At 40.8% G+C, this 27,060-nt stretch overlaps 1 long non-coding RNA gene across 1 annotated transcript; it reads left to right on the forward strand.

The window, feature by feature from the left end:
* The first annotated feature begins 569 nt into the window (after window positions 1–569).
* LOC125372580 lies at window positions 570–26,422 on the forward strand. The gene is made up of 5 exons (XR_007218197.1): window positions 570–604; window positions 14,264–14,384; window positions 14,852–15,039; window positions 25,453–25,640; window positions 26,250–26,422. It is a non-coding gene; the product is annotated as an uncharacterized LOC125372580 (long non-coding RNA).
* The last annotated feature ends 638 nt before the right edge of the window (window positions 26,423–27,060 follow it).

Consider the following 27,060-nt stretch of genomic DNA (forward strand, 5'->3'; position numbering starts at 1 on the left):
TTAACTTATCTGACTAAAACAAAATCTAAAAAAATACCTAGAAAAGCCCAGAGACTCATTTTCATTTTCATCCTGAAACTGCAGTGAACTAGACTTGCCCACTATAATAGACTTACATGGGCTGTATTGGATATTTGTGTTTTAGGGTTTGTGTGACTACCAATCCCATGGCTGTACCAAGACATCGCTAGAATTATTCGCAAGTGAAGCAAATAGTTCTCAAATACATATTTCCTTTACAAACTATAGTCGAACAGTGATGGTTTGTAATTTTAATCAATGCAGAAGTAAATGGGAATTCACCACAGACGATGAATAACGCCACATGCACAGAATCTAATTTTCATTCAGTCACTTGTGTTTCGGCGGTTGTTACAGCTCATGTATATGATAGATAGTCTAGATAATCTAGACCTACTTTTGGAAAAAGTGTTCGGGCATACAGTTTGTGTACCCGACTGCAGCTGAATGGGGCACGGAAAAACTCTTCACAGCAACGGTAGAAAACTCGTCACTGCACGTGCCGCAATAGGAGGCACCAAGACCACTTGCCGGTACCGGAAATAAAGTTGTCAGCGTCTGACAATACAAGTCTACACTCAAGGTAAATATTTCCATTAGTCAGCTGTCATTTAAAAACTAATTGCATGAATTGGTTATGGTGAAATATTATAGTTGGATTGCTGTCTGCCATCTCCGGCTGAACAGCTCTTTACGGACATGCTTCAATGAATGTCACACTTCAATGAATGTCACACGACAATGAATGTCACACGACTTCTCCTTCCCACCCACATTCGTATTCACTTTTGTTGGACAATATTTAGGGAATGTTGTTTGTTTAAATGTACAGCAAAATCAGCATAATTAGTTTGGTATTATACCCAGCTGTTGTCGCTAAATAGCTGAAACAATACTGATGCAACATTAAATTATGATTTCAACTGTTTTCAACTGTCACTTTAATTTGATGGCTTACGGCAAATATTGAACATGTCTTGTTCTTCCAATACAATAGCACTCTTCAGATGGTGGTGACGATTAACAAGATTCGTCTGGTCCCAGTTTATATAAGATATTCATTGTCATGGCATTTTCAATTACAGCTAAAATTGTGTATACATCATCAGTACTACTATGTAATAATTTAGGCTGATCTTGCCTGTGACTGTAGATATCATCCTCTCCATATGGTATGAACTTCAATACTGTCCTCACCTATTATTAGCTCATGTTGCTCTCGTCAGTGTAACGTTATGTCATTGGTATTGATACTTCTGCTGGTCAGTCAGGGAATTGTGTTCTAATATTCAGAAGATGTGTATGATTCTCATCTGTATGATAAATGACAGTGGATCCCATGAGAATGGTCTCCAGACTTAGAAATTCCTGGTATTTTAGTGACTGCATAGTTTTAATTGTAATGACACATATAGACAATCCTTGTAGTTTAGTGCCCAGACACTAGACTATCTCCGTGGTCTAGTGGTACAGCTACCGGAGAGCGAAGGTTGGGGGTTCAATCCCTGGCCGCGTCATACCAAAAGACGTTAAAAGATGGTACCGTACTTCTTGTTCTCCAGTCTGGCGCGACATTAAGGGGCTGAAACAAGGACTGGTTGGCCTGGAGTCAGTATATTGTGTCTGAGTGGGGTATTCAAGTTAAACTGCAGCATGGTATCTCAGTGAGCTAGCACTATAAATCGTGATCAGTCTGGACAAGTAAAAGCAGCCTCACACACACATGTGCATGCATGTCACTATATAAGTGCAATAACATTGGATGCAACGTTAAACCCAATTTCACCTCACCTCACTTCGAAATAACAGTTTTGAACAGCAATGTCATCTGACAATGTTTATTATCTGAAGCAAGTGTACTTTCACTCAAATAGACGTGACAAACACACTGAATATAATGGACATGCAGAAATAAAATAAGGTATCAATCACCATGAATAGGAAGGGACAAAGCTTCTATTTAATAGCTGTATATTCTCTGTCTCAAGGTGAAACGGTCACCGAGTTCAACACTGGATCAAGGGCAATCTTCTTGTTGGCAACCAAAAAGGCACAAAACGTCCTAAAGGCACAAACGTCTTCATGAATTCTTCATGGCACACACTCCAAATACATTTCTCTCTCTGCATCTCCTATTCTGTCCTTAAGATTGAATGACTTAGGAGCTCAAGGTCACTCACATTTTTTAATAAACCATATTCACAGCTTATGACTGCAATGATTTGATGGGTTTTACCAAAGTGGTAAATGTCTAAGACCTACATTCCTTTATGCTTTCCTCTCACATAAAGCAGACACACCGTGATGTAACTGGAATAAAGTTCAAAGCAGCGTTTAACCCCAAACACTCACTCAATAATTTGTTAAAATTAGATAAGATGGTGCCACTTTTTGAAATGGCTGGTCAGCTCGTGATGCCTGTATTTGCTTTGTATCATTCCATCCCCTAAAACACTGCTCCTATTTTCTGTCACTGGTTTGTGTGGCCTAGACCAGATTTTTACAGCCCGCTGTGATGTAGCTGGAATATTGCTGACTGTAGCATTCAAACAACATTCACTCACTCATTCACTCCGCTGTGTATGCATACTGTTAATACCACTATCTGACCACTAGTCAGAGTCTCAGACTTGTCATGTTAGTGGCCTGTCATGAGTGTCTGATATCTCGGATTGGTTCCGTGTCCGGATTGTCAGTTGGTTGCTGCCACACTTGTTCAGCAGTTCGGGATACGGGAAGGCCCAGTTGTGAAGGTCACCAGGTAGGAAATGCTGCATTGCATCGGTTCTATATCAGAACGAACATCCCCTCCCTTCAGTCCCTTGCCCTCCCCTGTAGTTTGGAGTACATAGGATTAGTTGACAGTTATTAAATGTAAATTCCCCACTGTCTGTACAGGTTATCCGAATATTTTCATTGGAAGTGCCATTTTCTTTTAGGACAAGAACTGTCCCGTGCTAAGTTCAGACAGATTGTACAGCTGTTTAGAGCAGAGTATGACATACTCAAGATGAGCATTTCAGTGACTGCAATGTTAAACATGAAAATATACTTGGACACTGCTGTTTTCTGCCCTTTAAAGATCCTGCTTGGAATTTGTCTTCAGTGACCTGTACTTGTCGTATGAGGCAACTAACCGGATCGGGTGGTCAGCCTCTCTGATTTGGTTGATGCATGTCATCATATTTCAATAGATCTATGCTCATGATGTCAATCATTGGATTGTTTGGTCCATAGTTGATTATTTACAGACAGCTGTTATATAGCTGAAATATTGCCCAGTGAGGCGCTCAACAACAAACAAGTGAACAAAGATTGTTGTTTTATGTATTTTCTTGATTCCCAATTGTTCAGCGACAGGCTTGTACCGTATTCGACGTAATAAGCGCCTAGGGCGCTCTCAAAATTAGAAATAGGGGGCTCTTATTAGAATATTATTTTGGTGAAAAAAACAGTTGAAAGATAAATTTCGTGGTTTATGCTGACAGCCTGAAATGTTTATATACGACAGATATATTTCTTCAGAATTTTATTGCCCATGATTAAGGGTGCATATAACACACAAGTGCGTATTATGCGGGAATAAATAAGTCTTGCGTACATTGATCAATCAGAAGGGGTGCTAATGTGGATTGTTCACTAGCCTATATTTAGGCAAATATCGCCGCTTATTAGAGCCGGGCGCTTATTACGTTGAATACGGCAACTGTTTGTCAGCCGAGTTTAACATAACTGGGAGGATCAATTCAGTGACTGTTTCTTAATGTGAGATGTGTGATAACATGCCCAGGGTCCAACAGCTACACTGCCCGGTCATCCCCAAGCTAGTAGATCTCTGGAAGGTCCAGTAAAAGCAAATGAAATGGTAGACTGGTTGGCAAATGTATTTTGTGCTGTTATACAAAATTATAAATGCAGATGTCTTTAGGATACATTGTAAATAACACTCATTGCACATGTTGCATTATGCTATTTTTAAACTTGATAATTTTGCATTAAGTTTTTTATTCAAAATGTCAAATTTCACATTTCTGTGACAATGATCAGAAACAAAACATAACAGCATAAGGCTTGTGCACCTTTTCCAAATCTTTTCATGTTTTTAATTGGGGGCACGGTTAATTCTAATGTTTCTAGGTTTGTCAGCACCATGCCAGTGCCCATGGGTTTCACTGAAGTGGTAAACCTCTGAGACCTACATCACTTCGGGCTTTCCTCCCACATTAAGCTGACTCGTCACGATATAACTGGAATACTGTTAACAGCGGCATTAATACCCAACTCACTCACTCACTCGCTCATGTTTTTAATCAAGGTGCTCATGTGATTTGATGCACTTCGCGGTGTAAGACCCGTCTTATCAAAATATAGATATTGATTATCGCCGCCATTTTGTTTGAAACAAATGCAAGTGATACGAGAGATGGCATCTGATGGAAGGGACATAACTCGTAATAGCCACTGAGGGCCCTGGAATTCCAGCCTTGTTTGGCAAGGGTGAAAACTGGACTTTTATAGTCAGATAATGCCCTTGCCTCGGGAAGATGTCCACTGTGTTGCAAAATGAACATATTTCTTTATTTTTCATCATTCAAAAGCAGCAGAATCTCTGCACTTGTACACAGCAGATGTAAATCAGAATTAACATACTGTTTTTTGTTCCAACAAAATCAGTAAATGTGCTATCATGTCACTGGATTTTTCTCGTCCATCACTTCGTCAGGTTTGTTTTCAGGAGTACTGAAATGTCATTAAAATCAGACCTTAGTTCTCGCTACCGCAAAACAAAGATCTGAAGACATCCCATTAGGGGTCACGTCAGAACGACCATTCATCCGACCAATCAGAGCGTTGCTTACCGGATCATGAAAGTGACAGTCGGAATGTGATTTCTAATCATGCAACCTCGAAAACTTTAACACGGGGTATTCCGAACGATAGTTAGGGGTTAAAAGACTGAACCCATATAATCTAAACCATCTATTAGCCATTCAAGAATGTTCTTTTGTTTAGGTTTCAAATTTGTAATAGAGAATTTGTGAAAATATGTTTCAAAGCATTGTCGCCAGTTTGAAATTAGTGCCGTAAAGCACGAGAAACCTGCCTTCTGATTGGTCATTCCATTGGTCGGTCAAAGTTTGCGCAAGGTCTGTCTGATGTGACCTGTAATGGGATGTCCCCAGATCTTTGTTTAGCTGTAGCGAGAACTAAGATCTGATTTTAGTGAAATTGGGAGTACTTCTGTGTGGCATCAGGCAACAAACACTTACTTTTTTATGCAAATTGTGTGAGTGGCGACGGGCGCTACCAGTAAAGCAGGTCATCATTGATTTTCGGTGATCCATTCATATAATTTTCAACGCCACATTGCCAAATGGAATCTGTTTCAGCTGATAATTGAGACTGGTTATGCTCTGGCATTTATTCTCTCTCTCTCTCTCTCTCTCTCTCACACACTCTCTCTCTCTGTCATAATATATTGTTTGGCAATGATTGACATAGTTACATGAGTACATGGGAATACTGGTTTTATGTTCAGCATTTATTTACTGCCATAGAGTCATGTCATGTAAATTATTTAAGATTTGACTATTAGTTTGTGTGAGTTTATTGGAGTATGAAATTTGATAGAGTGAGGGCCAAGCTGTCTGATGTCATTTATACTACTACTACTACTACTACTACTACTACTACTATTACTACTACTACTACTACTGTTTTTATTTAAGGATTGACTGTGTATTTTTTTCGGTTCATTGAGGCATGAATCGAAAAACTGATGTGCAAACTATTGTAAGAATCCGCTATGATATGGTCACTTACAGCCAGATTAACAAATTAGTTACCTGAGAACAGGAAGACACATTTGGAAAAATGCTGGTTAGAAATGAAACTCAAAGACATTCAAGTTGTGGAACTGAGGTGAGCGTGAAAAAACAGGCGAACGGGCTTGCACGTTTGTTGTTTCATTCCCTCTCGGCCTTCAGTCTTAAAGAGTTGTTTGGACAATGAATATGCATCAATTTCGCCAAATCCTTTGCATGATGATACACGTGAGCATGATGGCTGTAATATTGGCATTCCCCAACATTAAGTAGTAATAAAAGTAGTCAGCCTCGGTGGGCGTGGCTTAATTTTTTACCTTCATTGGGAAATCAATGCAACAACATGTGATCAATTCAGCTAATCAGAATGCAGGAATTACGATGAACACAACATAATTTAAATTCAATTATTAAAGTGTGAAATGTTTCATTTACAGCTTCATAAGGCTTACGAGATACAAATGTACATACAAATATCAAGAACTATAAAAATGATGTTTATGCATGAATACACTCATAATGATTGAACTAAAAAATAAGTGACAGTTGAGATACAATGAATAAAGTATAACATGAGAGGACGGTGTGATAGGAAGAAGGAGTTCTGCATTGGTACATAGTGTAGAGTGTTGAGACTAGGGGTTGTGAAAAAAGATCACAAGTCATTACATAACAGAATTTACCATTAGGGTCCATTGATGAAAACAGCGGTTTGAATTGAGATCACTGAAGATTCTGTCATATAACATCGGTGACTATCATAGGCTACTACTACTACTACTACTACTACTACTACTACTGTTTTTTTATGAATGTGTCACATTTTTAATTTACAGTGTATATAAGTGTTTTACAGAATTGAATGTACCAACTAAATCAGAGTAAACAGGACAGACATTGAAAATTGGACATTCATATTCAACAGAATTTAAATTGCAGTGTTTACATTCTGCAATTCTATAGGGGGTATAACAACCATGGTCAATTTCAAATGGAAGTAACCCACATCAAAACTAACATATTTCAGTATTCTCGGGGACCAATACATTTTACATATTTATCAGTATCATTTTTAACAGACGGTCAGTCCTATGATAATAAACTGTGGAGCTACTTTGTACAATCAAGGGTTAACAAATTATCCTGAATGCAGTTAAAACTAAACGAGGTGTCTATGATATCGACTTGAACATGTGCAAATAGAGCAGTAACACGGCTGACCCATAGCAGCTGACCAATTATAGATATGCGATAATAGTGAGCGATGTGGAAAAAAACTTATTTAATCTTAACCCTAAGCATATGATTTCTGAGGTCTGTCCCATGTCACCTTTGGTAGTCAAGTTAGATGACTCGCTGCATGAACCCCATTAGGCTGGGCTCCACTATCATGCATGATAGCGGAACTTAAAATTAAAACAAGAGATAATTAGGGGGATGAAATGGTCGCGGATGTGGAGGTACCGATGGACTGCAGAAAATGAGCTTAAGTCCTGTTAAGCGAACCCCAATGCACCAACTGCTGCCCTGCAACAACCGTTGCCAAGCAACCCATGCTGCTTACCGATGCAGGATCCACTGCCCTTCAACTACTGTTGCCATGCAACCCATGTTGCTTACCAATGCAGCGACCGCTGCTCTGCAACTCCCGTGCTAAGCAAGTGCTGCCAGGCAAGTACCATTGCCAAAAAATGAGCATCTGCTGTAAAGCAGTTACATTGTAACTTGTAATGCAGTCCACCAGCACCCATCCACAAGCACCAATGTGCTTCCCAACAACCACGACCATTCGCGCTCATGTACACCCACCGTGTTATCCTATACAGATGTTTCCTACAAGCATACTGCAGACAAGGTGCAAATAAGTCAAGTCCGGCTGGTGACAAATGAACCCCGTCACTCCAGGTACAGTTGCTGCTCTTATCAGTTGAAGACAGTGTGGGGACCCTGTATCCCCCCCAACCTCGCGTGCCCTGTTGAGACTTGACACCTATGTCAAACAACTGAAACAAACTGAGTGATCAGTTGAGAAACGAACAGGGGTTATAATATTCCGAAACGATATACATATTTTAAAATATTTGATTGTTACAGTGACATCGATTAAGTTTCTTTGTACAGCTGCAGATGTGTGGGATATTGTTCGTTTATGTGGGTATTCACTGATACATTCCTCAAACAAGGAAGCTGCCTAAAATTATACATATAAATTTGGTAGGTTGTAATTATGATATTTGCATTTTGTTTTCATTCATTTGTTGTAGCTTTGAACAGAATCATTCTTGTTGGGAAATTCTTTGATGCGCGATAAACGTTGTTTTCACAAGTCTTTTCCTTTGTAAGTGTGTACATGCTACAGTCAATGTGATTCTCTCAGGCAATTTATAAAATCTCTAAATATTTCAGTCATTTTACAAATTGACTGAAACATCTGTCCATTTATTTAACAGATTGACTAAAAAGGATTAAGACGGTCAAAATGGCCTAATAACATCACAATATATTAATTATGCTAGGATTAGAAGCCAAACAATATAGAAATGTACTTTTAATCCTAACATTTTCAGTTACTTGGTGATGATATTGTTATGAGTGACGTATATTTGTGTGGTTCACAAGGGGTCCAGTTTGGGTGGACGGCGTCATGCTTGATTGAGTTAAGCAAGCTGCCTGACAGGGTGAAAGCGTGCTTGTGGGGTGATTGGAGTTTGAGTTGACTTGGTAACTGATTGGTGTCGGCCGATCAACCTTTTGTTGTGTGCTGAAGTAGATAGCTTACTTGGAAATTTGTTTACTATATGAGGGTAAGTTATCGAACAGAAAGGAAAAAGGAAAATGAATTGGAGAGGGAGAAATATGGTTTAACTGAACGAGGGCAGTTCAGCCCAGCGTTATGTCTGGAGACAAAGTTAGAAGGTCATGCCGACGCTTCGAAGGAGGAAACTGTTGTTACCCAGTTTGGAACAATGTGAAATGGAATTCATTGGGAATGTGATGTCAAGAAATCTGAGGTGACTATTATCTATATTGCACATTTGCCATATTGCTTTGCCTAAATAGATGTGTATGAGTGCCTTGCCCAGTAACTGAGAATTGTTATATACTTATCTTTGTTTTAATTATTAAATCTAGCTTTAAACTTCAGAGATTGTTGTGTGATTCTTGTAATTGTTATTTGTGGTATTAGCGGGAACCCCTGCCGTTCATACCACACGTAACAATATCAAACATAAAAATGTTTGGAATTAGTTATCATAATGATACAGATTGACATATTTTTCAGTCAATTTGTAAAATAACTGAATATTTAGGTGTTTAATAAATTTCCTTAGTGAAATTTTGCACATTTTGACTGTAAAAATATAAACATGATAAAATAAGCAATGCTCAGATGAAATATTTACTTTGTGTTGCAAGTCAAAATAGTGTAAACGAAAATCGCACAATTTCCAAGCAAGTGACTTATCAAAACTTCGTCACCATTACCGATGCTCCCCACAAAGATACCTACATTTCCTTATTATTTCCAAAACTGTATTTCATTTTGTTGATCAAGGTGACCATACGCCCTAATACAATCAATAAAAGTGACAAATGCACTTAGGAATGGCGCAGCTCAGGTCGCGAACTAGTCTAGATTTCTGTTATATCATCTGGGTACTCACAGGGAAAAAACAATAACAAAAACAACAACCAGTGAATTGCTTTAGATAAGTGCCCCTTTAACTCAGGACTATCCACCAGGACATCCTGATCTAGGTCAATATCAGCAAGGTTGAAAGTCTCAATTAGTTGCCCTTTGAAACAAGTTACTTCATTTGTGCTGTCATCAGCAGATGACCGAATGATGTTTGCCAGGCATGTTTGATTTGCAACAACAGTACTTAATGATCTGTTGCAGCTTGGACAACAAAGTGCAGCTGGGGTATTTTGGCCTTTTAGTTCAGTTTTCGTATTTGCTGGATGTGCCTGGCACCGGGACATTCATAGTAGCAGTCGACATATGTGACAGCAGTCCAGACACCGGTGGTCCATATGCTGTCTGTTTTATTACTCTGGAAGTCCACTGTCTCGTCATCAGGCGTCATCTTTACGCGACCAGATCAGCATCTTCTTTAACCAACTGGAAGAAAGGATTATATGAACAATTAATTACTTCTGGGTCCCTAAGTCTATCATGGAACAGTGAAGCAGCAGTGATGTATTAGTTTTGAATCTGAAAAGTAATAGTGCAATGACAACCAAACGTTATTGAACAAATGAAAAGAGTGTTATACAACATCTAAGGGAGATAACCCTTGTGGTTGTATTTAGGTCATGACATCAATTTTCTTACATACCATATTGTTTGGTTTGACAATAACAACATAGTTTGTCATGAATGATCAAATAAGACAATTTCGTTGTCTCAGTTTGGTATTTCGCATTTCGAACATTTTCAGAAACAGAAATTTATTGCAAGACTGGCAGTGACATGTTGGCCTATCAGTAAGTTCGTCTGTGTATTTCTTGAAAGATGTTGCTGTTAACTAGTCTGTACAGATATGGTTTCTGCAATAGATAAATCAGTGTCCAGATTGTATGTGAGGTTTTCATTTTCTACATCTACAAAACAGTTTGTTTTATGTTCCAAACTGATGAAATTACCATCCGAAACTGTTCTCTTCCATTTAGGACTGTTGTCATTCTTTGCTTTTTTAATATGTTCCTTTTCATTTTTGCCATTATTTTGTAAATTTGTTACTCTTATATTAAATGTAGACACTTGGAATTGTTCTGACTGATATAAGTAAACAGAGTTTGGATATCAGGGAAGGTCAAGAGCACTCATGCCCCATAACAGCGTAATTATCCCTGCAAATCTCTACAATAGGAACCATAAAGATACAACATACCATGTTCTAGGGTCAGAGCAACTTTGTTATGTCCAAATGTCATCAACAAAATACCTGAATACCCTATTCATGTGAGATGCCTTGAAACAGAGACTTTGCATCCGACTCCCCACATGAACCATCATGCTGAAGGACTCATAATCTATACTGGACAGTACATGGTTATGCAATATATCCAATCCAAGGGGCAGTTTGGCCCGAGGCAAGGGCGTTAACTGACTGTAAAAGTCCAGTTTCCACCCTTGCCGAACTAGGATGGAATTTCTGGGCTCAATTGTAGCTCCACCAGTGGCTATAAGTAGTTATGTCCCTTCTATGTCCCTTCTATTGACCAATCAGATTCCACCTCTCACATCAGACCACAGTAACCCCCCCCTAACCTTTACCATGAACTGGAAGGAAAATAGGCTGTTCAGCCTATGCCAAGTTTTTGGGAGTGACTTGTGATAGCTTAAATGAAAGAATTGACATTGTAGTTTGTTGCGAATTTTTTTGTTAGCCACAATCTGTGAAGGTATTAATGCCAGCTTTCCATGACTTGACCCCAAGGTGAAGGCCGCTCTGTGTGTTTTGGCTCTAAACTTCCAGTGGGCACTGTTACCTGGTGGGTCCAGGCCGATACTTAGCATTGTAAGTGACAATTTGGCAGGATGGTCCTCATGCAACAGGAGAACAGCCTACGACTGAAAATAATTATGGTGGGCTGTCATGTCACTGTAGATAGCAAAGAAGGAAATTAATTGTGGTCTGAGGCCTGATATGGTGAGGCTAGTGCACATGTTTGATTCGCTATATCACTATTATTAGCTCAGAATGACCAAGGTGAGCTTATGCCATACCATGGCAGCCGTCGTCCATACGTTGTCCATAAGTCAACAATGTTTTCAAATGACTTCTTCTGAAACGCTGATTGGAAATTAACTAAATTTGATTGGAAGCATCCCTAGGTGGTGGGGATTAAAAATTGTATAATTGATTGGGCTGACCTCCAAGGGGGCTGAGAGGCAGGGCCAAATAGGGGGAATTTGGCAATATTGCTTTGAGCAACTTCTTCTCTTGAACTAAGAGATAGATATCAACCATATTTGGTTGTAAGCATTCTCCGGTGGTCATGGTGGTGAGAATTCAAAATTGTACAAATGGAAGGGCTGATCACCCACATAGGGCTGAGGGGCAGGGCGAAATAGCGGTAATTTGGTATTATTGCTTTAAATGACTTCTTCTCTAGAACTAAGAGATAGATATCAGCCATATTTGGTTGGAAGCCTTCTCTGGTGGTGATAATTCAAAATTGTACAAATGGAAGGGCTGATCACCCACACAGGGGCTGAGGGGCAGGGCTAAATAGCGGTTATTTGGTATTATTGCTTTAAATGACTTCTTCTCTAGAACTAAGAGATAGATATCAACCATATTTGATTGGAAGCCTTCTCTGGTGGTGGGGATTCAAATTGGAGAAATGGAGGGGCTGAGTTTATAACTTGGACACAGTTAAGATCCCCACCGTATAACCATATGTACAGTTGCTGAGTATAATGAGAGACTAGGAAGATCTGGGTTAGAAAAGGTCTTCAGCAACCAATGCTTGCTGTAAAAGTCGACTATGCTTGTCGTAAGAGGCGACTAACGGGATCGGGTAGACTCGCTGACTTGGTTGATGCATCTCATCATATCCCAATTGTGTGGATTGATGCTCATGATGTCAATCACTGGATTGTCTGGTCCAGACTTGATTATTTACAGACTGCCATCATGTGGCTGGAATATTGCTGAGTGCGGCATTAAACAACAATCAACAATAACAACAACAACAATACCGAGTATAATGAGAGGAATGCACATCTGCTACCAGGACTGGCTCTTCTGTTCATCCGGCCGGCACTCCCAAAGGTGGACCATAACATGCAAACCGATATTATCCCCACCCTATAATAAACAGATACGTTGTATACATTTGTTTGTTATGAAGAGAATAATACATTTATGTCAATAATATTCGCCCTGGGGTCCAGCCTTGCCTCTGGAAACTTAGATCCTGGATCATAACATAGAAGCACTTCAGATCTAGAGAAGTACACATTCATGCTGTCAGATTTGCCATCCACCCCTTTTAAATGCTGACAGAGTCAAAATTACAAATTACAGTATCAGTATTATATACATGTACAATGCAAATGTATATTTTGTCATGAATGTGTAAACAGGCCCTATGGGCCTCTTGGTTTGTAAGAAATTGACGTGAACCTTGGCATTTATATTAACAATAAGTGTTGAAATCTGTGTGTATGTGTTTTCAGCATGAAATATATTTTTTAGATATGTTTTATTTTATATGTAATATTTTATTTTTTTGTTTACTCTTTTGAACGTGCGGTTTTATGCATGTTGTTGAAATGAGTGAGTGCAAACATCATAATAAGTCATATGAGTTCCAATATGGTAGAATCATGTATCACTACACCTCTTGTGCCTTGTTTGAGCTTGCATGATATCAATATGGCCAACACTGAAACCTTTTTTAAAAAAATACAGAGATGTATTTGCTTGTAATTCAGCCCAAAGTGACCAAACGGCCATCATCAAAACGGCCAGTGTCAAATCTGGTCCAGGGCATGTAAGCCCAGTAGCTATGGAGTTTTGAGGTACCATTGCCCCATGTCCAACAAGTGGCACACCATAACTGTGCACAGAGAAGATTTTGACATCAACCATTTGTGCCATAATTCTAAATGCACCTATGTCGACCATCTGTCTGCAGAGCCACATAGTGTTAATGCAGACAGAGTAGCCTGTGTAAACAGGGGTACATGCAAAGACATTGGCATTGAAGCTGTGAAAGGAGACAACATTAAGCAAAGTAAATGATCAAGATTTTATTCATTAACTGAATTTCATCACAGTGACAGCTGATTGTAGCATTGCATATATTCAAAAGACATAGATTTACAGCAACTGGGACCTATTTCAACTCAGAGTTATACAATGTCAGTCATAAGCAAGTCATTAGCTATTAGCATTAGTATTTCTGCACATGTTCAATTTTTTTAACATGAATGTTCAGTTTGTTTACTAAAAGATTGCGTAGGTCAAGTTGACCCTATTGTAGTCCCCCCTCTGTTTTGACTTTAAATGTTCACAAATTTTGCTTCCATGTACTGCAACAGTTTTCTTTTTGCAACAGTGGGACTTTTCTGGTATTCCATGGGATAGGCAGTCTCCTAGTCTGTTTGTTCAAGTGACCGCACTGCTCAACATGATAGTTTGACAGCAGACTTTTGGCACTTGTCCATTGCTGATGTCCCGGGGCCATTGTTGAGCCTATGAATAGTCGAGGAAACCCTCCCAATCATATTTCTTGAAAAGTTCACATTCTTTGGCAAAGAAATACTCCTGGATCGGTTCACAGCTTCACATTTCTGTGTGTCTGTGTACAGTTCCATTGTTTGACACTTCATCTTGAGAATTTCATTTAGCAAATGTGTATCATTGTCATCCATTTTGAAATGAGTAATTTTGTTGCAGCCGAGGAACATGGATTGCTGCCACCAGCTGTTTGTTACACCGCCACCAAACACAACAGAGTACCGGAAACACCTGGAGCAGGCTCTGTTGTAGCACTTGAAGGTTGCTTCGAGCACTCTAGGTAAGATGCTATGAATTATTTTCAACCTTTTCAGCTATATCCTGTGTATTCCGTTCAGTTACAGCCTTAGCCACCTTGTTAGAGGTCCTCTGCATACTGCTCCTGCATGGAGGCAGAATGTCCATGTTAGCCATCAATAACCTGGCTCTTGTGTTTCCAATAGGGGTGTCTTGAAAACCCAAGGCAAATCCTATGTTAGGTGCTGCTGGGTTTGGTCCAGGTTTGCCTGTCTTGATTTCTTTGTACAACTTCATTTCAGGTGCTGTGAAGTCACACATAACACATTTCAGTGTTATTTTCCAGCATGCTCCACATTTTCTCTCCTTGTCTATCTGCAGCTGAAGGTCGTCGCACTTAGTGGATGTCGAATGATGCAGTCGCAGAGCTGTGTTTCATGCTTCGGCCACCTTTTCATTGTCGACTAGTCGCATACCCTCCAAGTCATCTTCGCTTGACTCTTGTTTCAGGTCTTGCTTGCTGGCCGCAGTAGGAGGCAACAGCCTCACAGAAGTAGAGATGCCTTACAGTCTGGCGTCGCAGCCCAGTGCCATCCAACCTAGACTTGGTAACCAGTGAGAAGTCTTCGGCACTCATCCTAGTGACAGTCCTGGGTATCTGGGGTGTAGAGGCACTTTCTGACTCTTCAGATTCAAGGGTGAGACCTTTATTCCAGGGAGTGTGGCCCTTGCTGAACTGTGTCTTGATTCATCGTGATTGTCTTGGATAGAACTAATGAGCTCTGACTTACTTAGTTACTTAGGCTTAAAAAATAAAAGGACTGGTTTTCAGGCAATGGCTTTTGAAAATATCATGGGGGCAGGCGGGCTGGGAAAGGGCCTCCCTACATAAATGTATTCCCTGATGTGTAAAGTACTGAAATACAGTATTGGACTACTAGTATTGGAATAATTAAGGATTATCTTATATATTTTTTGAAAATGGAAATAAAATTGAAACGTGCGGCGAACTTTATGATGATGAGAGCAGTGCCTGAGAACAAGACTATTATTTCTGCCACTTTGGGAAGATTTTCTCCTTTGTGATACTTTAAAATTATTTTTTTATAATGGTAGGTGATGCTTACTTCATCTAATTTTAGTGCTGCTTTAGCTGCTTTGTCGGCGTGTTTTTTGCCAAACACTCCAACGTGGACAGGGATTCAAACTATACCTATGTCTTTACCAAGTTTAGAAAGATTGTTGCAGCTTTAAGTATCTGTAGTAATAGTTTGGGGTGTTTTCTGTTTTTTTGTGTTTTATGGCCTGGAGCCCACTTAATGAGTCTGAACGGATTATGTATTTTTGGTGTCTTTTTATTTGAGCGCTGTGCAGGGCTGTTACTATCCCCATTAATTCGGCTGTGAAAATTGATTGATTTTTTGGGAGCCTATAGGATTTTGTTTCTTTTTTTGTTTGTTGATATAGATACCGAAAAATTGTGCATTTTGATCACGGGTCAGAGGACCCATCTGTGTAAATGTGGCACCAATTTGGCTATTTTTCGTGAATGTATGCTAGTGGTGGATTAAGCGCTATTTGGATCAGTTTCTATATTTAGTCTTGCAGAGAGAGATCTGTTGATTTTAGGGGTTTGGAGTTTGGGTATGATGGTGTTATTATCCCCTGCCACGAAGTGGAAGGGGTATATAGGAATGGGTGCCGTCCATCCGTCCATCCGTCACATTTCGTTTCCAGAGCAGATCTTGAAAACCGGACCATATTTCTTCAACATACTTGGCACATAGATAGGTCTAGTGGTGAACTGGTGCCTTTTGATAGTTTGGGATTTAAAAAAAATTTTTTTTTCGAGTGTCCATGGCAACAACTTTGATTTAGACTGAAAATGGCGGTAGTCCTCGTTTCTGGAGCAGAATTTGAAAACTGTACCACATTTCTTCACCAAACTTGGCACATAATGTCATCTCACAGTATTGAATAATTTCCTTTCTTGTTGGTAAGTTCTGCATCGCTTGTGTGTATGTTCCTCCAAAATTGTCATGGACACGGTTGTTGCATTCACTGACTAACTTCATTCAGAAACACAACTCATTACAAATACAACAGTGTAACTGATCTTAAACCTACTCAACTGTATAAACACTGCCTCCTATCCTGTATATATTCTTGTCAACCATACTCTGTACTTCATTTGCTTGATAATGGTGTTAGAACCAACACCGAAACCAAAGTTGTTCATATGTCTCATCCTTACTCATTACAAATACAGTTACATATTCTATCATAAACTGCAGATAGCGAAACAACACCAGTAATAACTTTTTAGTACTGCAATTAGGCCATTTACAAAAAGGCCCAGTGAACATAGTTCATTGCACACAACCGGACATGTCATATTGGCGGGGGATATGAGTATTTCATGGTCTTGTGTTTAGTTTTAAATTATTTAGGATGTGTGTACTTAGGTAATTTATTATGTGTTGAGAGATTGGTATTAATTTAGGGGTTTTGTGAGCTAGAGCTTGGAGTCTGGTGCTTATGTTGGTTTTAAGGATTTGTTGAAATTATGGGTTTTGTCTGGTTTGAGCCCAGTAATTTATTGTTAGGTGTTCTCGGCGTAGATCCAGGGGTATTTCGCCTATTAGTGCCTGCAGTGATATGTGAGGTGCGCCTCTTCTTATCTTTAGTGCTTGATATTGAATTGTGTTTAGTTTATCACTTAATGAGGAGTTTAAGGTGTTGTATATTTGGCATCCATAGTCTATTTTTTATCTAATTAGTGATTTGTAAAGTGATAGTAGGGTCTCCTTGGAGGCCCCCAGGTCGAACCTGCAGGCAGCGTAGTGTGCTTACATCTTTACTGCATCTGTTTGTTAGATTAGTCCTAGATTTGGTTTCTTTATGGAATTTTATGGGTTTTTTGTTTAGTAGTAGTTTGGGTGTGTTTGCACAAATATTTCTGTGTTTGAATAATATCCCTGTAGTTTTTTCAGCATTTAGTGAGAAACCCCATTTATTTGCCCCTATTTGAATTTTTTTAATGCATTCTGCAGTAATTGTTTTTAGCCATATTTATGCTTCTATTGCGGATCCAGAGGGCTCCGTCATCCACATATTTGGAAGTTTGAATTTTATTGGGTATTCCCTCGAATAGGTCATTAATCATAATGTTGAAGAGTGTTGGGCTTGGAATGCTGCTTTGGAGTGTGCCATTTTCTAAGGGACACTGGTCTGATAGCGTTTGGTCAACACCCACGGTTATTTTGCGATTAGTTAGGATGTCTTGGATATAGTTTATCATTTGGCCTTTAAGTCCTGCTTTTTTTAGTTTTTGTATTAGCCTGTTATGCCATACCATATTGAAAGCTTTAGAGAAGTCTAGAAATATGCCTACTGTGTATTGTCGGTTTAGATGGCCCGTGTTGATGTCTTGTTCTAATCAGGCGAAGTTGTCTGAGGTTGAGCAACCTGGGGTGAGTCCACTTTGATCCTGGTTTATTATATTGTTTTTGTCTAGATGGTGTTGGAGTCTATTTGTGTACACAGCTACCTGACCTACAAATCATTGTAATGAGTAAATACAGGGTTTTCATGGGATTACAAATATAACAGTTTCAATTTTCATTTTTGTTGAAAAATATGAGCTTTTATCCATTTATTTTGTTAAAAAATGCTTGCATGGCCTTAAAAATAGGAACAAAAATACAGAAATTGATTGACCGGACTGAAATTGGTGTCTATTGATAGCATATGGAAAGACGTGACAGGACGTGATTCCTTTGTCAATCTCCATTTGGTTATTGAGTTATGGACAAATTAGAATTTTATTTGAAATGAATTGATGCCCAAAATGTACAATCAAATGCTATGGATACAGGATGGTTTCAAATGACTATAGCTGTGTATGAGTTAGGAATTCCAAATTATCCGTGAGACTTAAACAGTGTATGGGCTTAGTATTGATTAAGTTTATTTATTTGCACACTATTTTCTGTCCTGATAGGCCTCAGACCACAGTTACATTATGCCAGCTTCGTTAGGCAAGGGTGGAAACTGATCTTTTATACTCAGTTAACTCCCTTGCCTTGGGAAGATGCCTATGCCGGTGCAGTGCTTACCTGCATGCCAAAACATACTGGTGCCTTGGTGAATTTCTTCAATCATTTTGAACATTGTTATGGGGTGTATTCATGACATACACTCTTCCAAAAAAGAAACGCATAGGCAGATTTTTAGTAAATTTATTGTATTTATTTATTTATAAAGTTGATATATTCAATTTGATATTGTAGATACAAATATGAAATTTTGGAGCTCGATAGTCACCTGTTGTCGTTGAAAACTGTTCATTGTCATGTCACATAAGGCCACAAGGTTGCGCTGAACTCGCCCTGGGCAGCAATCACGGCTCTGCATCTCCTCGGCACTGACTGGATGAGTGTATGAATTCTGTCCTGTGGAATTCTGCGCCATTCTACTTGTTTTTGGAGCGTCTGCGGCATGTTCTGATGTTGATGTACACTGCGATGACATAGGTGGAACAGTCGAATGAACTGATCCTGTGCAGGGGTAGTAACTCTTGGTCGTCCAGTTCTCGGACGGTCTGCAGTGGAATGGAACTGATGTGTATCGGTCCCAAAGGCGGCAAATGGTGCTGTGGTGGACGTTGAAGTGGCAAGCAACAGAAAACTGCAATTCCCCACATCCAATGGCGATGTTCCAATGAGCAGTGCTGAGTCTCGGCTTTTTCGAACTTGAAAAATGTTGACAATTAAAGGACAAATTATTGGCTTATGCTTGCCTTTTTATAGCCACTGCCATGAGTTACAAAGGCCATAACTTGCACCGGTCTGGTTCCCTGGGTATGCTGCACTGGCGCTACACTGACCCAGGCAATGACTGCGCTGGTGCTACACTGACCCAGGCAATGACTGCACTGGCGCTACACTGGCCCAGACAATGACTGCACTGGCACTACACTGACCCAGGCAATGACTGCGCTGGTGCTACACTGACCCAGGCAATGACTGCACTGGCGCTACACTGACCCAGGCAATGACTGCACTGGCGCTACACTGACCCAGGCAATGACTGCACAACTGCGCTACACTGACCCAGGCAATGACTGCACAACTGCGCTACACTGACCCAGGCAATGACTGCACTGGCGCTACACTGACCCAGGCAATGACTGCACTGGCGCTACACTGACCCAGGCAATGACTGCACTGGTGCTACACTGACCCAGGCAATGACTGCACTGGCGCTACACTGACCCAGGCAATGACTGCACTGGCGCTACACTGACCCAGGCAATGACTGCCCTGGCGCTACACTGACCCAGGCAATGACTTCACTTGGGCTACACTGACCCAGGCAGTGACTGCACAACTGCGCTACACTGACCCAGGCAATGACTGCACTGGCGCTACACTGACCCAGGCAATGACTGCACTGGCGCTACACTGACCCAGGCAATGACTGCACTGGCGCTACACTTACCCAGGCAATGACTGCACTGGCGCTACACTGACCCAGGCAATGACTGCACTGGCGCTACACTGACCCAGGCAATGACTGCACTGGCGCTACACTGACCCAGGCAATGACTGCACTGGCGCTACACTGACCCAGGCAATGACTGCACTGGCGCTACACTGACCCAGGCAACGACTGCACTGGCGCTACACTTACCCAGGCAATGACTGCACTGGTGCTACACTGACCCAGGAATGACTGCACTGGCGCTACACTGACCCAGGCAATGACTGCACAATGGCCACCTCCAACAGATGAACAAACATGGCGGACAAGCCATGTATTTACTATAAAAAAAACGCTAGAACAGGGGGTTAAATTTTTTTCTTAGCATTTTCAGGAATGCTCTTGCAATGTATATGTCACGAGAATAACGTCCATCATTAATTTTAGTGAAGGAAAACATTATTTAAGCTGTTTTGACACTCGAAATTGGTCGTCACGTTGGTGAAATGTAAACAATGACACACACCCCATTTTCAACAGTGATATGTGCGTTAATATTTTGTGTCAGCTCACTGTTGTCACAAAATTGTATACATAATACATGGAATTAAACGACCACGTCAATGAAATACTGTTAGCATCTATGTCGCTGATTGTGCCCTGTTTTCTCCCATTGTAAAGTGGTGGATTTAGCAGAGTTATTGATCGCCCAGTATAATAACTAGAAAAAACAAACACTTTTGATCTGTATTAATGGTATTTAATGATAGGGTCTGTCATTGGTTCTGACATTTGGCTTCTGGATTTTATTCACATGAAAAGCCATTTATTTGGCATTTGTTTTCTTATTACACAATGATATTAATAATAAATAGATCTAATAATTGTAGAAAAATAATTGATTAATTCCAATCGAGTGTTTTTTAACTATGTGTTGGCATGTAAAAATGTCGGGTCTGAATGGCATAATAATAAAGAATATGTTCATTATTTTGAATTAATTTTTGTTCAGTGACATACACATCCATGTGTATTCTCATTTTCACAGGATGAAAAAAATAAAAATGTAACAGTAGTCATGGTGTGGCAATTAATCAACTGAAGACACTTAAGCATGCGGTTGTAGAAAATTTTATCATAAATTACACCATTGGAAGGTTTTCTAGTTGATATGGAAAATCACTATGCCATGAAATTCTACTAGATACCAATGCCATGTTTGAGCTCCAGACACCCAAACAGTTTGTCCTGAAAGTGGCCACTGATTTTGTCAAGAAAACCAGAGGAAACTATGTGTGAAAAACACACTTTCAAGGGCTGTAGTTTATCAAAGACATATTTGGTAAAATGCTTATCAGTTGTTAAAATGTAATAATGTTCCCTTCTGTCTATTGTCATAAACATGATATTTGGGGTGGGGGAGTTGGGGTTGTCACCAAGTTATGATGATACATATTATTTATTATCAAAATTTAAATGATGCAATCTAAGGAACACACATGCGAGTAACAAATAACCATAACTTTCAAGCAAATTAAACATGGAGCCATGCATCTTGGCCTGTGCTGGGACTGCTTCGCCAAGAATCAATTCCCATGACAGCCAGATAGATCGTTCCTAAACCCTCCCCTATCTTCGACTGTGGGCGCGGAAGATGAACTAGAGCTCTGTCTATATCCTGTTAGAGCACTCTGTTGCTATATCAGACGATGCAAGGAACGCCATAGACAACGACGACGCCTCTTCATTCCGGTATAGAGCTGCGACCTCGCAAGCGGAAGGTAGCCGCAACACGATCGCCCTCTGGCTACGAGCCTTCATTCTCCAGGCCTACGAGGCCGCGGGATTGGACCCCCAGGCTCCAACAACCCACATGAGACCCGGGCGATCGCCCCCACCATGGTGCTACACAGCAACTGAGCTCTACTTGCCATCATGGACATGTGTCCTGGCGATCAAACACATTAGTTGCCAGTCACCACATGCGAGATGTCGCATTGGAGGATGTGCTAGGCATGCTAGGTCTGTTATTAGTGCCAAACAGCCTCCTCTACTACACGTCACTGACCTCGCCTCCAAGTCAAGAGCCGGCCTTTCGACTTCCCCTGGCGTAAGCCCTGGACTAGAAGGTTCATGCCCCACTTGCATACGGCTTGGTACTCCAGTCTCGACCTAACCGAGAGTTATTGTCAGGCTGCGCAGTACCAGGACACAACGCATACCTGACTCTTCCCTTCCATGTAATGGTCATCCAGGCTAACCATACAGCCGAAGACGGGCCGAAGGAAACAGAGTTTCCCATACATGGAGTGGTCACCTGATGCCGACCATACAGCCGAGGACGGGCTGAGGGAATTGGAGTTTCCCATACATGGAGTAGTCACCTGATGCCGACCACACAGCCGAGGACGGGCTGAGGGAATTGGAGGTACCCATACATGGATTGGTCACCCGAAGCCAACCACACAGCCAAGGATTGGCTAGGGAACAGAGTCTGGAAATAAAAGATGAAAGTCCAAATCTGAAGGTATGCCCGCCTCCGGTTCCGTCCGATAAAGATGTATTAAGGAGTAATGCAGGATAAGTAAAAAATCTAGTAAAATCCTAGATATTTTTTATATTTGTATACTTATCCTGTATTACTGGGTCTAAAGGGACCCACCCATCCCAGATCTACCTCCCCATGATGCCTTCCGATGTCCGGACTCCAGAGTAATGTGAGGATCCGTGACGTCACTTCCTTTGGTCACGTGCGATAGGGTTTGCCTCTCAGCTAGTTGGAACAACTTCTTCAAGCAAAGACCTTCACACAGCTCTTACCTCTGTCAAGAACAAGCAGTGATATGCATTAAGGAGTAATGCAGGATAAGTATATAAAAAATATCTAGGATTTTACTAGTTTTAACAAGCACACACATAGTTCAGAAACACTAGATTGAAATTAATCCAATATGTTTCCAAAATTATCAGATCTATTTATAATTAATTTCATTGTGTAATAAGAAAACAAATGCCAATTAAATGGCTTTTCATGTGAATATAATCCAGAGGCCAAATATCAGTACCAAGGACAGACCCTATCATTAAACACCATTACTACGGATACTGGGCTTTCAATAATTCCACTAAACCACCATTTCACAATGGAAGAAAACGGCTTAAATAATGTTTTCCTTCACTAAAATGGATGTTATTCTCGTGACATATACATTGCAAGAGTATTCATGAAAATACTAAGAAATAATTTTAGCCACCTGTTCTAGCACCAGCGCAGCATATCCAGGGAACCAGGCTGTAACTTGCATGTGTATTTACTGTTTTCCTCCATGACATTTTTTATTAAGTGTGAAAACAATGCCGTTTTAGACATTGCAAATTGACAATGGCTGTGTTTTGGCGCACCGTTTGTCGAATATCAGGCCACCAACATTTTTAAAATTGCATATGTCCAGTTTATATACCAGATTTGTTTGTGTAGTCAGGTTCAGTGAACTACATACTACCTGTGTGTTTCTTTTTTTGAAGAGTGTATATGGTTCTTACACTGTCAGGTAATTTTGTAAATAGGCCCGAACTATGAACATATAATATTCAGCACTTTGTCTGTTTCAAGCTCTAGCAAACAACGGAGGTACTCACCACACTTAGTGTCCCGTAGACCAAGCAGGCAGTGGAGGTACTCACCGCACTGTGTGTCCCGTAGTCCAAGCAGGCAGTGGAGGTACTCACCGCACTGTGTGTCCCGTAGTCCAAGCAGGCAGTGGAGGTACTCACCGCACTGTGTGTCCCGTAGTCCAAGCAGGCAGTGGAGGTACTCACCGCACTGTGTGTCCCGTAGTCCAAGCAGGCAGTGGAGGTACTCACCACACTGTGTGTCACGTAGACCAAGCAGGCAGTGGAGGTACTCACCGCACTGTGTGTCCCGTAGTCCAAGCAGGCAGCGGAGGTACTCACCGCACTGTGTGTCCCGTAGTCCAAGCAGGCAGTGGAGGTACTTAGCACACTGTGTGTCACGTAGACCAAGAAGGGAGTGGAGGTACTCACCGCACTGTGTGTCACGTAGGCCAAGCAGGCAGTGGAGGTACTCACCGCACTGTGTGTCACGTAGTCCAAGCAGGCAGTGGAGGTACTTACCACACTGTGTGTCCCGTAGACCAAGAAGGGAGTGGAGGTACTCACCGCACTGTGTGTCATGTAGACCAAGCAGGCAGTGGAGGTACTCACCGCACTGTGTGTCACGTAGACCAAGCAGGCAGCGGAGGTACTAACCGCACTGTATGTCACGTAGACTAAGCAGGCAGCGGAGGTACTCACCGCACTGTGTGTCACGTAGACCAAGCAGGCAGCGGAGATACTCACCACACTGTGTGTCCCGTAGACCAAGCAGGCAGTGGAGGTACTCACCACACTGTGTGTCACGTAGACCAAGCAGGCAGCGGAGATACTCACCGCACTGTATGTCACGTAGACTAAGCAGGCAGCGGAGGTACTCACCGCACTGTGTGTCACGTAGGCCAAGCAGGCAGCGGAGGTACTCACTGCACTGTGTGTCACGTAGACCAAGCAGGCAGTGGAGGTACTCACCGCGCGGGTCGCAGCAGTGCTACAAAGACTGAGTGGCGCCATACGCACAGATAAGAGAGAGGTGGTGATAAGATTAACGATACTTGTTCCTCTTGCTGCCACATGTTTGTCACTTCTGGTGTATCGTTGCATTATCTTACCCGTACTATGCAATAAAATATTTATAATATTTAACCGCTTGCTAAAGTGCATTAAACTGTTTCAAAATAAAACTGCATGAAGTATTATATATATACGTATACATATTCTTTTATAAATGCTACATCTTTTCATTAGACTTCAAGTTACCTGACATTTTTAAGTTCTAAATGCAAGTAGCTTACTTCAAAGTTTGAAAGCTTATCTAACGTGACCTAGGTTAAGGTACTTGCACAGAAACTGCCTAAGCTAGTCAAAATCTGTGCTTTTATTGCAGCTTTAAGGCCAGGTTGTGCATACCTGTAAATGTAATGGCTGTTGAATGCCTAGTTAATTAAAAAAAGATATAACGTTACTATAGAAGTCTGTGGAAAAAGATTTGGTTGTGTGTATCCTGTAGGCTAAGTGCATATTTCAGCAATTCATAATTTATAAATTTCTTGTGTATCTATTGCCCTTGAAACCTTTTGGTATAATTGTAGAGTCAAATTTGAATGTAAAATGAGTGAAGCAAGTGGGATATAGGGTTGCAAGGAGTGGTTGGGCAGCCGTGATAAGCACGGCTAGGGGCGTTGTTTTCTTTTTTTGGCCCACTGTATTGAGAATAAATGCCTTCCAGATGATTTGGGCGAAACTGATAACTTTGGCAACATTGGCAACAAGTAAGCTACCTCTGCCACAACAAGTCTTGTGTAAATGTTGACCATTTGGCTGTCGAGTCCCATGAAATTAACATGGAGAGAATTCACTGCCGACAACAGGGCTTGTGTACTAACAGTCATAAACCCTACTGTTTGATGTAAGCAATGTATTATATCATTATATCTTTCTGCTGGGGGCAATTTTTGTGTATGGATGATCCTTTTGGTGCAAATTTCTCAAATTTCTCAAATATTGTTTTGCAGTGACAGCACACCCAAGCCCTAGTTGAGGCTTCAGTACTGACTTTGCCAGACTCTTGCAGTTGACATTATGAACAGCATTGTGGACTTCTTTCTGCATTTCGTGTGATCCCCCATGTAACAGTTTGCAACAGCATCAGAAGAATAAGAGAGAGATTTTTTCAAGCTTGGCAGGTCACTGCATGACTTGAGTAAGCATCTGAAAACTCAGCTGCACATCTGGATGTATTTGCCAAATTTTTGTTAATCTTGTCTGTTTCTAGCAGGCATCATATCCACAACAATTTTTTATTTTTTAATAAACTTTCTGTGGTTGGCCGAGAGATGCCGTGTCAAGAATAGTATGTTGGCAAACATCTCTTTGACCTGCTTCTGCATTTCAGTGAGAGCTGTGGGAGCTGTTCTGTCAGCATCTTCCCCGGTTTGGTCTTTCCTTACATACCAGGAGCACTCTAACTGTTTTTCATTTCCAATTGATTCTGACATGTGCAAATCAGATGTGCTGTCTGGGTTGTTTACGCTAGAAATATTGTCAACTAAGCTGTGCTTTGAACAAAGTTTTGATTTTGGGTTTGAAGCCAAAATTTGGTTGTCACTGTCTGGTTCTCAGTGGCCATGTAGGTTACTGTAGTGTCTGGCTGAAAAGTGGTTTTCCCAACACTTGAACACAGTGGATTATTCTACATTCCATCAGTTGATAAGCTGATGTTATTGAAATTTGCTCCCTCATATTTATTTTTTTCCCTTATTTCCACCCTCTTGGCTCTGAGATTTAATTTCATCACAAACTCTGTTTGCAGCTTTCTGCATGTCAGAATTGGATGGGGGAGGTGTATCGGCACTCTTGCACAGCACACGGATACTCTCACACCCTACTGGACATTTTGAGAAGACTATCTGCAGTCCAGTGTTCGCAGTGGAAGATCCCCTTCTCACCTTACTACCCTCTACCTCCTTGTACAGTTTACAGTACTCTGACAGGTAGGTACAGTCAGTACATTTAACTCTCTCTGTCCATTTAAGGCCCCACTGCTGTTCGTTGTCTATAACAAGGTCAACCCTTTAAATTACACCCTGCCAAAGCCTTGGTGTGCTGACGGAATGCCTCGTTGTACAGCTTGCCAGTCTCCCAACATGCAACAAGCGGTAAACATCAGCAGCCCTGCAGGTTTAAAAAAACAAACATTCACTACTTTGGAAGCTTCCAAATAAGCCTTTCAAGCATATGATATTGTTCAACATTTCTGAATTATATCCCCTGGTGGATCAAATGCATTTTCTATTTCTATCCCCCTTAAGCCCTTAATTAGGGTGTAGAAACACTGTTTTAATGTAGTAGCGGTTATGGGGTGAATGTCGGTGGGGCACACACAACACAACGCTACTTGTCAGTTCACATGACAACCATCTTTATTCAGAGTGCAGATAATAATAATCATAGTAAACCCTGAAAATATAAAGCAAACATTATAAGTATTTTTGTAGAAGAACATAATAATATTGCCTTCGTGGAGATTAAACACAATTACATGACTTCATCTTATCAGCTAGCACATTAGCACTAGCATGAATAAATCCTTAAATATAAATAGCAGGATCTAAACTATTTCT

The sequence above is a fragment of the Haliotis rufescens genome, unplaced genomic scaffold (genome assembly GCF_023055435.1).
Source record: "Haliotis rufescens isolate VD_foot unplaced genomic scaffold, xgHalRufe1.0.p SCAF_43, whole genome shotgun sequence".
NCBI lineage: Eukaryota > Metazoa > Mollusca > Gastropoda > Lepetellida > Haliotidae > Haliotis > Haliotis rufescens.